Raw genomic sequence first — 11,338 nt, 5'->3', positions numbered from 1 at the left:
TTTATTTTTGTCTTTCTTGGTTATGTTATTTATTTATTTGTTTATGCTTAATCGTGTAGGGCTTTGATTACTTGCAACAAAAAATCTTCCTAAGACAGCCACTATTAATTTTAATATTTAATATAGGTGTTAGTACAATTCCTAAGAATTATTAGTAAAAAAAGAATTAAGTTTAAGAAAGAATGAAACAAAAATGGTTATATTGGTAAGCCTTGTTCACCAAAGTGAGTTCATTTTCTTTTAACTTAAGAAGGTAGTATAGTTTTCAAAAAGTAAAATTTGCAAAGGCAATTTCTCTCAGAAATAAAGGGACAAGTTATATTTTTGATCCATATTTATAGAACATAAGATGCTAAAAAGAGCTATGTTAACCATTTTTATCCCATATCAACACTTGAAGTAAGATTTTTTAAAAGGGAGGATAATTTTTATTTTAACCTGTATGGAAAAGTGATAAAAGTGTCCCTATCCCCTCTGTATAAATCTAACCTTCGGATCTGAATTTTAGTGTTTTTTATTTTTTTCCTTTTTTTAATGTAACTCCTGTTCTTTTCGTTTTATGTTTTCTTCCTTGAATAGAAAATAGAGGAAAGCCAATGAATTTCATTTCCATAGGATAAAAATTCTTGCAAATACGAAGTTAATTTGCAGGTGTATTCTTCTATTATTATTATTTCATTTTGATAATCTTTACATAGTTGATTAGGGCACAAAGGGTCAAGAGCGATAGGAAAGTGGGTAAGACCATTGTTTCCACTTTATTTATTTATTTATTTATTTATTTATTTATTTATTTATTTATTTATTTATTTATATTTTCTAGATCTGGGGTAAGGGAAGAATAAAGGTAGAAGCCCCATCCAGCCTCCCACCCATCCCAGGTCCCCGACGTGGAGCATGCTCTGAGAGACCTGCTCAAGTGGTTTTGATAGTCCAATAGTTCTGAATTGCTGCCAACCTCGTCGTTTCAAACATTAAATCTCTCCAGAATCTGGCGGGGTTTTGTTTGTTTGTTTGTTTGTTTTTGTTTTTTTTTTTTTCTCTCAATAAGCCACTTTATTTCTCAGGGTTGTAAGGATGACATCAAAGAGCCAGCTGTGGCAATGACAAGGTGGGGGGGTGGAACCTTTTGCAGCTCTTCCGGGGCAAGGATGCGGAGGGCACGGGGTTGCCAACCTGGGTCACCAGCCTCCCTGAGACCCGGCTGGCCGTGGGTCCATCTGCCTGGGGGGGCACTCTTCGGTGCCAGGTCCCTCACCTGGGTGCCACATCTGGTTCTCCTGCCGCAACCGCTGGTTCTCGGTTCTCAGCCTCTCGACCTAGGCTGCCAGCTCCTCCACGTGGCTGCAATGCCGCTGGCCCGAGCGGCCCTGCAGCTGCTGCAGCCTCCTCGTCTCCTCCTCCGCCTGAGACAGCCGCCTCTCCAGATCCAGGTAGTCGCGTACCAGCTCCTGCTTGCTGAGGCCCTGCAGGCTCTCGGCATGGTAGCTCTCATAGGCCTCAGAGAAGTCCCTCTGCTGGAACTCGGCACGCGCCTGGTCCCGCCCATCGCTGTCCCCTGCCTCGCTCTCCCCACTGGAGTCTGGGTGGGAGATGCCGGCAGGTACATGCAGGTCAGGCTCCTCTGGGGCCCGGTCATTCATCAGGAACTGGGTGGTATTGTAGGGCGCTACGGGTTGGCCCTTGGCAAACATCTCTTCACGGGCCCCGGATGCCCGCTGGCTCTGCTTCTCCTCCCGTTGCTGCTTCTCATCCCAGCTCAGCTACAGGTAGGACGCCAGTGGGGAGAGCTGACACAGTCTATCTTAGAGTCTCCGTTAGACCAGATTTTCACTGCCAACACTTGGCTACGGCAGATCTCGATTTGTTCTGTCCTCTGTCCTGTTGTGGTACCAGGAGTCCTCTGCAGGTTCCAATGGACTGCCATGTCCTCCATGTGTGCTTGCATTTGCTCTCCACTGTTCCATCTGAGACTCCGAGGAGGCTCAGCTTTGACACTTGCACTCCATGGTCAGGGCAAGGAACCTGCACTTATCTTCATGGTTGGGGTTCTGAGATCAGCAGTTCAGTTGGAGGGATCCTCAAAGAAAATTCGTCTGAGGCGATCCCAGGCCTGATTCCTGTGTGTGCATGCCAGTACAGGGTCCAGAACAGCCAGTCGCCCCAATCAGCTTACGAAAATGTTGGTGGCTGCAATTGCTGGGTCAGTTCTGTTTATAGCCCTGTTTTCTAAAAGAACCAATGGATGTTGCAGTCCAGCCTGATTCTGCCTACCACACACTCGGCCCTCACACAAACCGGTGGGATTTGCAGCCTGGTTGGGGCGACTCCCAATAACCCCCACCAGGCCCACCGCCCTGCCCTGGTTGCCATGCTTGCCAGTATGTGCAGCAGACTTGTTCAGTCTGTCCAACATCCCATTCAGCTCTTCTACATGTCAATAGGCATTGAAGCCTAGTTCAACCCCACTAGCCTCACTATCCAGCCCACACTCATGCTGGCAGGTGCCATTCTGTCCAGTCCTGATTTTTATACTCTCCAGTGGGAGTGATAACCCAAGAGGGAGGTGCCCACTTTTTCCCAACTGGGCCCACTCCCACTCACAGATTATGCACTCTCCAGGTGGTTCTGCAGTTCAACTTGACAGAATTAGCCCCCAGGGGCAGTATCTGCCAGCTGATGCTGTGGCAATGCCCAACCAACCCTTACCCATTCTGATTTATGCTTGCAGGAGAAGGGACAGTCAACCAGGCTCTTCCCTGGTCTGGATCACATGACCTGTGCTCCAGCCTGGTTTTTGCCCTTGTCAGTGAGGTAAGGCTGGCTTGGCCCTGGTCACCCCCCCCCCCCCCACGAAAGCCAACCCACACATTAGCCAACAGTTGGAGTTACCCTGCTTTAGGATGTTTGTTTTTTTACCTAAGGCAGAGACAGACATCTTCCAACTGCTGGTTCGTTCCTATTTACCTCCACCTGATAGAGCTGGCTGAGGCTAAAGCTAGGAGCCTTCAGTTCAGTCTGAATCTCACTCATGGGTTTTAGGGATACAAATGTTTGAGCCGTCATCTGCTGCCTCCTGCAGCATACAATAGTAGGCTGGATCAGAAGCAGAAAAGCCACAACTCGATCCAAACACTGATTTGAAATATGAGTGTCCCAATGAGAGATGTAACAACCATACTGATCATCTGCCCCAGTTAGCAGTTTGTGTTTGTTTGACATACTGAAACTGAAATGCAGCTTACTTGTCAATAAAAGTTTTTGTTTGAAAAATAAATTTGTAACCCCTAAAATGTTCAAAGCTTTTGTCCACTTAATGATGTGCTTTTTACAGGTCTAAGTTTCAGTTTGTGAGAATGAACTTTTCCCCTATCTAAAGTACAGCAGTTGAAAATTATATTTCTCAGCAGTTTAGTATGTATTAGTCTGAATTTCTCAACTAGAGCATAAATTTCACATGACAAAAGCACACTCTTAACTCTGTGTATGATACATTTCAATGCCATCTTTAATCCTCACTTTGCTCCATTAATACTTTTATGAATGGGATCTTAATGGACTCTTGATACATGTGAAGAATTTATATATCATTAGTCATGGGAGGTACTAAAGGCAGGGCATCAGAATTTCAGTGTTTAATAAAACTAGTTTTAATGGCAATCAGTGTAGATAAGTTACATTTAAACCGAATCTCAATCTCTATCACTTTCCGTGTATTTCATTCCATTGTAATTAGTATCAGGTGAATTTAAAAAGTGTATGGGAAATGAAATTAAAGCATAAATTTACTTGGTGTAAAAGTTTTTGAAATCCATGAAAAAAAAATAGACATTTTTTATGGACTTTTTGAAGACCCCTTATACTAAAGTATAACATTGGAAAGTTACTTATGTTTCATGCTGATTTTTTGTTTTGTTTTTAATTAACCTTAAAGTTTCTTTTCCTGAACTCTTCTCTTCTCTTTTCCTTTCTCTCCCTTCCTTCCTTTCTTTTTTTCTTTCTTCTGCCCCTTCTTTTGACAGAAGAAAGCAGTTTATTTGTTTTGCACAGAGGAAGGAGTAAGGCAACTATCGCCCAATTCCTGAACTGCAAGCTTAAGTTGTAAATTTTCATTAATTTACTGGAGAGGAAAACAGACAGACACATGGAAGGAAGAGACAGAGAGGTCCCACACATTGATTTACAGGTCCAATGCCCTCAACATCCAGGACTGCACTAGACCAAAGCCAGGAACTAACTACTGATCTCTGTAATAGTCATCCTAATCAATAATTCTTTTGCTGAAAGTTCTTGAAATACATGTCAGCAAAAGTATGTACACGCACGCAGACATACACACATATGTATTTATCCAAAATATGTAGACATCTGTGACAGCATTATGAAGTAGCATTATGCTGAAACAAAATAACGATATTCTAAATCTACATTGTTATTTCTTCCAAATCAGGTTCTCAAAAATGGGCTGAATTCCTCAAATTAAGACTTAAGCTTATAAAACTCTACAGGACATATGTCAACAGTTTAGGTGCAGAACAGTTTTGAGGAGGGGTGTGCAGAGAACTCTTCAATGCCCTAGTCAGGAGTAACTAATTTTTGTGTCCCACCTAGTAAGATATAAGTGAATCCACGCTGACCTTTTCCTGTCTGAAGATTTAAGCTATATATTCAAAAATATAGCTGTTATTATTGGAGGAATTTTAAGATGAAGTATAACAAGTATTCTTTAGTTGTAAGTATGTGAAAGACAATTAATTTGGTTCAAAACTAAAATATGTGCATTCTCCATAACACAATATTCCCAATGACATTAATGAAATATGTATGATTTCATTCATTTCTTCCTCCACAAGACCTACCACAGAAGCTCCTGGTCTTATCACACATAATAGGAATCAATGCATAAATGTTTAGTACTTTTAGCAATCTGTCTAGCAATCTTCACTATCTTTACAAAGCGCAAGTGCTTTGGAAATTGTTTTGAATTTTATATTTTGAGGTTTTTTTGTCGTTGTTGGTAGTGGTGATTCTACTTAAGACTATTACAGATATCTATCAAGAATCTTAAAGTGACTTAATAGTTCCTTATATTAATCAAAGTTCATAAACCAATCAAATTGTTAGGATCATAATAATATAAATCAATCTTTACTACTGCCTCATTATTGTAATATTTCTAAGACAAGATAAAAGTAAACATAAGAGAGTCCATTCCAAGTACAGCTCTGTACGTATACCTTCATACCCAAAACTTAGGTGTCATTCAGAGAATTTTAAGTGTTGGTCTTTGATTTTAGGCAACCATTTACCTTCTTTATGACTTGCTCTTTCTTTATGGTCTTAAAAAATTGCACTTTGAACCCTAATACAGCCCACAGAGGAATGAAATTGAAACTTATCTAAGCCTTCTAACTTGTTCCAGATGCTTATAGTTGAATTAAAAAAACAATATGATAGAATAACTTGTTGACCAAACAAATAATGAACACTTCTGACATGAAACAGTTTCCTTTCCAGAGTGAAAGGGTTAAATAGGGCTGCCTATTTGGAAGTCACATCAATCACACCAACTGGCTTTAAAGCAGGACCAGGTTGAATTTTTCCATTTTTGGTTACATGCACACAAATACACATCTCCCAACCTGTCAGAAAGCATGCCTGCCTTTGTTCGGGAAACACAAAGACATTTACTTCAGGCGCTGGTTTCATCATCATCATCATACACAAAGAGGGTAAAGCCAATTTCTGGTATTCAAATCAAACTGAGAAGATAATGGTACTCTGAAGATGATTAGAAGAATTGTAGTTGTCTAAATTCATTTGGATCTGTTTTTAAGCTGCTATATTTTGCAGCTAGGTAAATCATTTGTTTTTATCTAGGCCATACCTAGATGACCCTCAAAAAGATTTCATTTGTTTACCAAGAGGTTTATAAAATGTAAACATACTAAGATTTATTTGAAAGGAAATCATTCTGTTAATGCAAATGTTTTTATAAAGATGATATCTTTAATTCTTATGCATTGTTGAACCGATGACAATATCAATTCTACCTAGAAGCATCTTGAATAAATCATACATGTGGAAATTTAGAACATTTTCTGTGATGCATTTCAAATCTCATGCTAATTAAACCTTATCCTTCAAATGCTGATAGTGCCATTATTACCACTAAATTACCTTTTATTTAGCTTGTTATCAAATCATGGGTAGCAAATATAAACTACAATTGCTGTTTTTCTGGATCCGTTATCTATTTTAATGGGTAAATAGAGATACATAAATGAAATCTTAGCTGTGATTCAATCCAATTCTGTTTTTAAGTAAAAAGTCAAATTTAAATGACTTGACAATGTAAACAAAATCTGTAACTAGTCAATAAAATGGAATAGAACCACTGCTTTCAGCTGGAACTCAGTGAAATGAAAGGAAAGTGGGTTCCTGTAGTCTTGAACTATTGAACAAGTTATGTAAACCCCTGAAGTCCAGAGGGTTTATTATCTCTTTCTAATGGAGTCAGTAAATGAAAAGTACAAAGGGTTTACTTTTTTATATAATTTTTTAAAATATTTTTTTAATTGGAAAGGGAGATATACAGAGAAGAGGAGAGACAGAGGAGAAGATCTTCCATCCACTGCTTAGCTCCGCAAGTGGCCACAATGGCCAGAGGTGAGCCTCTCTGAAGCCAGGAGCCAAGGAGAAGGGAATAATCTCACTTTGTTGCCTGTCATTAAGGATTCACCACACCTACTGTTCATTGTAACATTTTCACAGTATCATAAGTAGCATTATGTCACCAATACAAACCAATTTCTTTCATGTAAATGTAAAACAACATGTTTGCCCTAAGATATTTCCATCAATGTCAGTGACATGCAAGAGAAGACTCACCAGTCTGCCTTGTCATTTACTTATAGGGAAGGAAAATGAAACGTTCTTTCCCATTCAGATCAAATCTTCTACCTTCTGTTTCATTTAGCTCACGAAATTTGTTCAAAAGCTCATCATTGGCAGTATTCTACAGCCAGCACATGCTAGCATTTTCATTAGAAACCAACTGAAATGAACCCAAAACGGCAGGAAGCAATGAGGCAACAATTATCTTCACCCAAACATAACATCACTCTATTCCTAAGAGGAGCTGAGGTAGAAGAAACAGCTGTTATTTTTACTTGATGACTTGGGTTTCTCTAGCAATCAGTCCTGTAATTGATTCATAAGGCAGTTGTATTGCCTACTAGACAGACTCTAGACCCCTATGTGGTGCGGGCCATAGCAAGTGGACCACATTTTGATTCTTGTCCAGCTACTCTCCCTGGCCTTACTTTCCTCATCTATAAAGAAAGAGAATCTGCCTGGAATGTGTCAAAGATTATATTAGTTGTATCATTTTTTGATCATAGGTTGAAGTTTGACTCCTGTTGGTTTTTATTTTTTGTTTGTTTGTTTTTGCTTATTCTGATACAAACAGAACACATGGTAGTCTTAAACAAATGGACGGGGCTTCTTTAGAATACCCCCACATTAACAGAAAGTGCTTGCAGATCACATTTGCAATGTCTTTCTGTTTATTCTTCTTCCTCACTGTTATTGCCAATCATAGTTCTGATCACTTACCCAGATACCAGTTATTCAACGATGTATATTACCATTTACATGCAGCAATGTTTCCTTAAAATTGCTTGGAAATTCACAAAAGATATTAATTAAGAGTACTGCTGAAAAATATTCATCCAACCCTGCAAAGGTTGTTTATTGTTATAGTCTAAAACTACTCCTCTGACCACACTGGAAATGTTTTCTGCTCTATAAACTGAAGCAAGGGAGAAACTGAGTAGCTATAACCACATATCAAAACAGTTATGACAAAAAAGAACTCCTCTCTGATGGGACTTCTTCCTTCTGGGGAACTACTCTGGTGCTCAGAACAACTGCCTAACTTCCCTCTTCCAAACCCCAAGAACATCACTTTCATCTGCAAAGTATTTTAAGTCACAATTGTGAGACCTGATGTTGCCTAAATGAGCATGACAGGGACTTTGTGAACTCACAAGCTATTAAAAACAATAAGCATCTTGCATAGAGAAGTCCTGCAATTGATTTCTCCAGGCAAGAGCAAAATTCGTAGCTTTAGGAGAGGCATGGACACCAAAGCAGTCATAAACATGCTGGGAATGTTAAAAACGAAATCATGGGCATGGAAAATGCTGCACTGTTCTAATGGATGAGGTGGTACCTCACAGAAACGTGATCTTAGATTGATGACATTTTTCCAGAATTGTTAAAGGGAAAGTGATGGAGAAACACTGGGCAGCTCCTGCAGTGCTCTAGGACTTGGAAAAGGAGAACTCTCCAAAGTACACACAAAGAGTATTAATAGAGGGTGTTGGGGATCTTCAACATGAATGTGTTCCATTGTTATTTCCAAAGTAAAAATATGCACTATTCATTATTTCCAGATTGTAAGAAATGTCTGAGGCCTGACTCCATGGTTCAGTTAAGTAATGCTCTCCTTGCAAGCCCTGGATCTTGGCTGCTGCACTTCTCATCAAGTTCCCTGCTTCTGACCTGGGAAAGCAGTACAGGACAGCCCAAAGCCTTGGGACCCTGTACCCATGTGTGAGACTGTGGCAAACACTCCTGAGTCTGCCTGCTACCTGGTGGGCATGGCTTAGAGCTTACCTCCCCATGACCTGAGGCACAGCTTCTAGGTCTACATGGGTAAAGTAATCTCTGACATAGCTAAAAGGTCAAGGAGAATATATGTAGGACATGGCCTCTGATATGACTGGAAGGTCAAAAGCTGTAACCTGTGCATAATAAAGTAGACATTCCTCACCAGCTTGTCTACGGAGATTCTTACCATTGCCTCACCCTCGATGGTCTCAGGGCCTGCTGGCAGCATTTAAACCCTAAGATGAGACCCACAAGAGGCTCCTGGTTCCCAACTTCAGATCAGCTCAGCTCCAGCCATTGCAGCCACTTGGGGAGTAAACCAGCAGATGAAAGATCTGTCCCTCTCTCTCTCTCCTCTTTGGAAATATGCCTTTCCGATAAAAAAATAAATCTTTTCAAAAATAACAACATCTGAAATTATACTCTTTATTCAGTAAAGAGCTCTAGGCATTATCAAAGGCTTCTAGGCACTGATGACAATAAGATAGAAAAGGAAAGAACCTTGTTTTAGAAAATGATATGAGTTCAGTCTAATCTCTGTGTAACTCACCAAGTTTTGATGGCTATCTCTACTCAGCTGGGTATGTTTGTATATGTTCAAAAGTACATATCTACTAAAAAAAAAATAGAAAAGGAAAGGAAATAAGAAAAAGAAAACAAAACAAAATGGACTCAGCATGGTAGCTTAGTGGCTAAATTCCTCTCCTTGCATATGCCTGGATCCTGTATGAATGCCGGTTCATAGCCCGATTCCTCTACTTGTCATCCAGCTCCCTACTTATTGCCTGAGAAAGCAGTCGAGGATGGCGCAAAGCTATGAGACTTTGAACCCAAAGTGGGAGACCCGGAAGAAGCTCCTGACTCCTGGCTTCGGATCAGCTCAGCTCCGGTGGTTTGGCTACATGGGGAATGAACCATTGGATCTTTCTCTGTGTAAGTCTGATTTTCCAAAAATAAATAAATAAATAAATAAATAAATAAATAAATAAATAAATAAAAGCATCTTTGAAAAGAAATGTATCTTTTTAAAAGGCAACAAAAATGCCTTCCACAAGGTTAAAACCATGAAAAGCAAGGTGGGGAAAAGGCTGTTAACAAAATCTCAAGCAAAGCTAATCCTTCCTAAACCCATTGTCTGCCAACAAGTTTTCTATGTTATTGGACAATCTTGCCTTTAAAACTTGTATTGGTTTCTCTATTTCATTATTTCTGTACTTTTTAAAAGCCAAAAGCATATGTATGCATATGTATGTACGCATGTATATGTATGCTATATATTTATATAGGCACATATATATGTAAGCGTGCATACATACACCTAAAGAAAACTGTCTGTTCATTACGTCATGAAGCTGACCACGAGTCTAATTTTACTTGTGTACCAATCACTATAAAGATCTCACTGATTTCAAGACCTTGATTTCATATCCACATTCTGTTAAAACCAAAAGCATCTTCTTACATAGAAAGTGATTTTGTTTCACACAGGATTAAAAACGTTCTACATCTCATTGACTACTATTAGAAGTCCAAAGTGACTCAATTGATTAGTTTTCCAAAATATGGATCTATTTCAGAAAGCTGAAGACAGACATTAGATCATTTTCAGTGGTCATTTGCTTTCCTCTAGACAAATTCCTACCTCCATTATACTTATTCCATCCAGAAAACAGAAGCATGCTGCTGAGATTTAATTAATCAAAATGCTATTCTGTAAATATGTCTGGGATGATGAAGAACTTGAAGCAGATGTAAGCCAGTGGATACAGCTAAAAATCCCAAGAGTCTGTTATAAAACATGATTTAGAGCACAACTTCAGATACTCACAGGAAAAGTGATTAGAATTGGGTGAAGTGACACTATCAACACGCTCAGTCTTATCACAGCTAACACCTTCATCATCTGATTCCTGCACAGAGGAGCTGACAACTTCTCCAAACTCCCCTTTTAAAATTCCACTCATCGCTGCAGCGCTGTCACATGTACCTGTAGCAGGAATGGGAGCATTGAAGCATTTAAATACTTGTCTGCTGAATGTATAGCCAAGGTTTCAAAGTCTTTTCAAGGTCTGCAATTTTTTTTTTAGCAACACATACCACATTATCATATCCAGGCAGAAATTATTTTTCCCATAATGTTAGAAAGCGTTGAAACACCTAGAATGATTCATTGCTACTTTCATTCTTACTCTAATGGGGTCTTATATGAAAAATCCAAAATAACTGTGATGAACAAGAAAATATGCTTAAAGTGTTTTGAAATGTCAAAATAGGAGCCAAATACATTTATTCAATTTGTCCTAGTAAATTGTGCACTGTCATTGACAGAGCAAGAGTTCAGAATGAAATAGATCACTCACTTGCATGCTGTCATACCCAGAGGACACTGATTAGGGGATGTCTATCATGCTTGGGATTTCTTTTTCCTTGGGTACAAAAGCATCTGCTTTCCTGGGGCTCTTTGTCCATCAAAAATCAAATTGGCTGCTAGGAATGGCTATACCTGCAGAATTTAGATGCTTTATTATGTTTCTAGTCAGTTCAGCAGAGCTACAGGTCCTATGCCAAGGATATTGGTTGAATAGATTTGATACATGGCAAAACACAGTCCCTAAACTATTTTCTGGAAAAAGACAAAAGCATCACTTTACTATCTGTTTCA

General features: G+C 39.3%; 1 pseudogene; it reads right to left on the bottom strand.

Annotated features, from left to right (window-relative positions):
• Positions 1-1,172: 1,172 nt before the first annotated feature.
• Positions 1,173-10,640, bottom strand: LOC101518593 (protein HEXIM2-like; annotated as a pseudogene).
• Positions 10,641-11,338: the final 698 nt, after the last annotated feature.

Source organism: Ochotona princeps, chromosome 5 (assembly GCF_030435755.1).
Source record: "Ochotona princeps isolate mOchPri1 chromosome 5, mOchPri1.hap1, whole genome shotgun sequence".
Taxonomy (NCBI): Eukaryota; Metazoa; Chordata; class Mammalia; order Lagomorpha; family Ochotonidae; genus Ochotona; species Ochotona princeps.
Note: the sequence above shows the minus strand (reverse complement) of the source record. Positions and strands in the feature narration are given on the sequence as shown.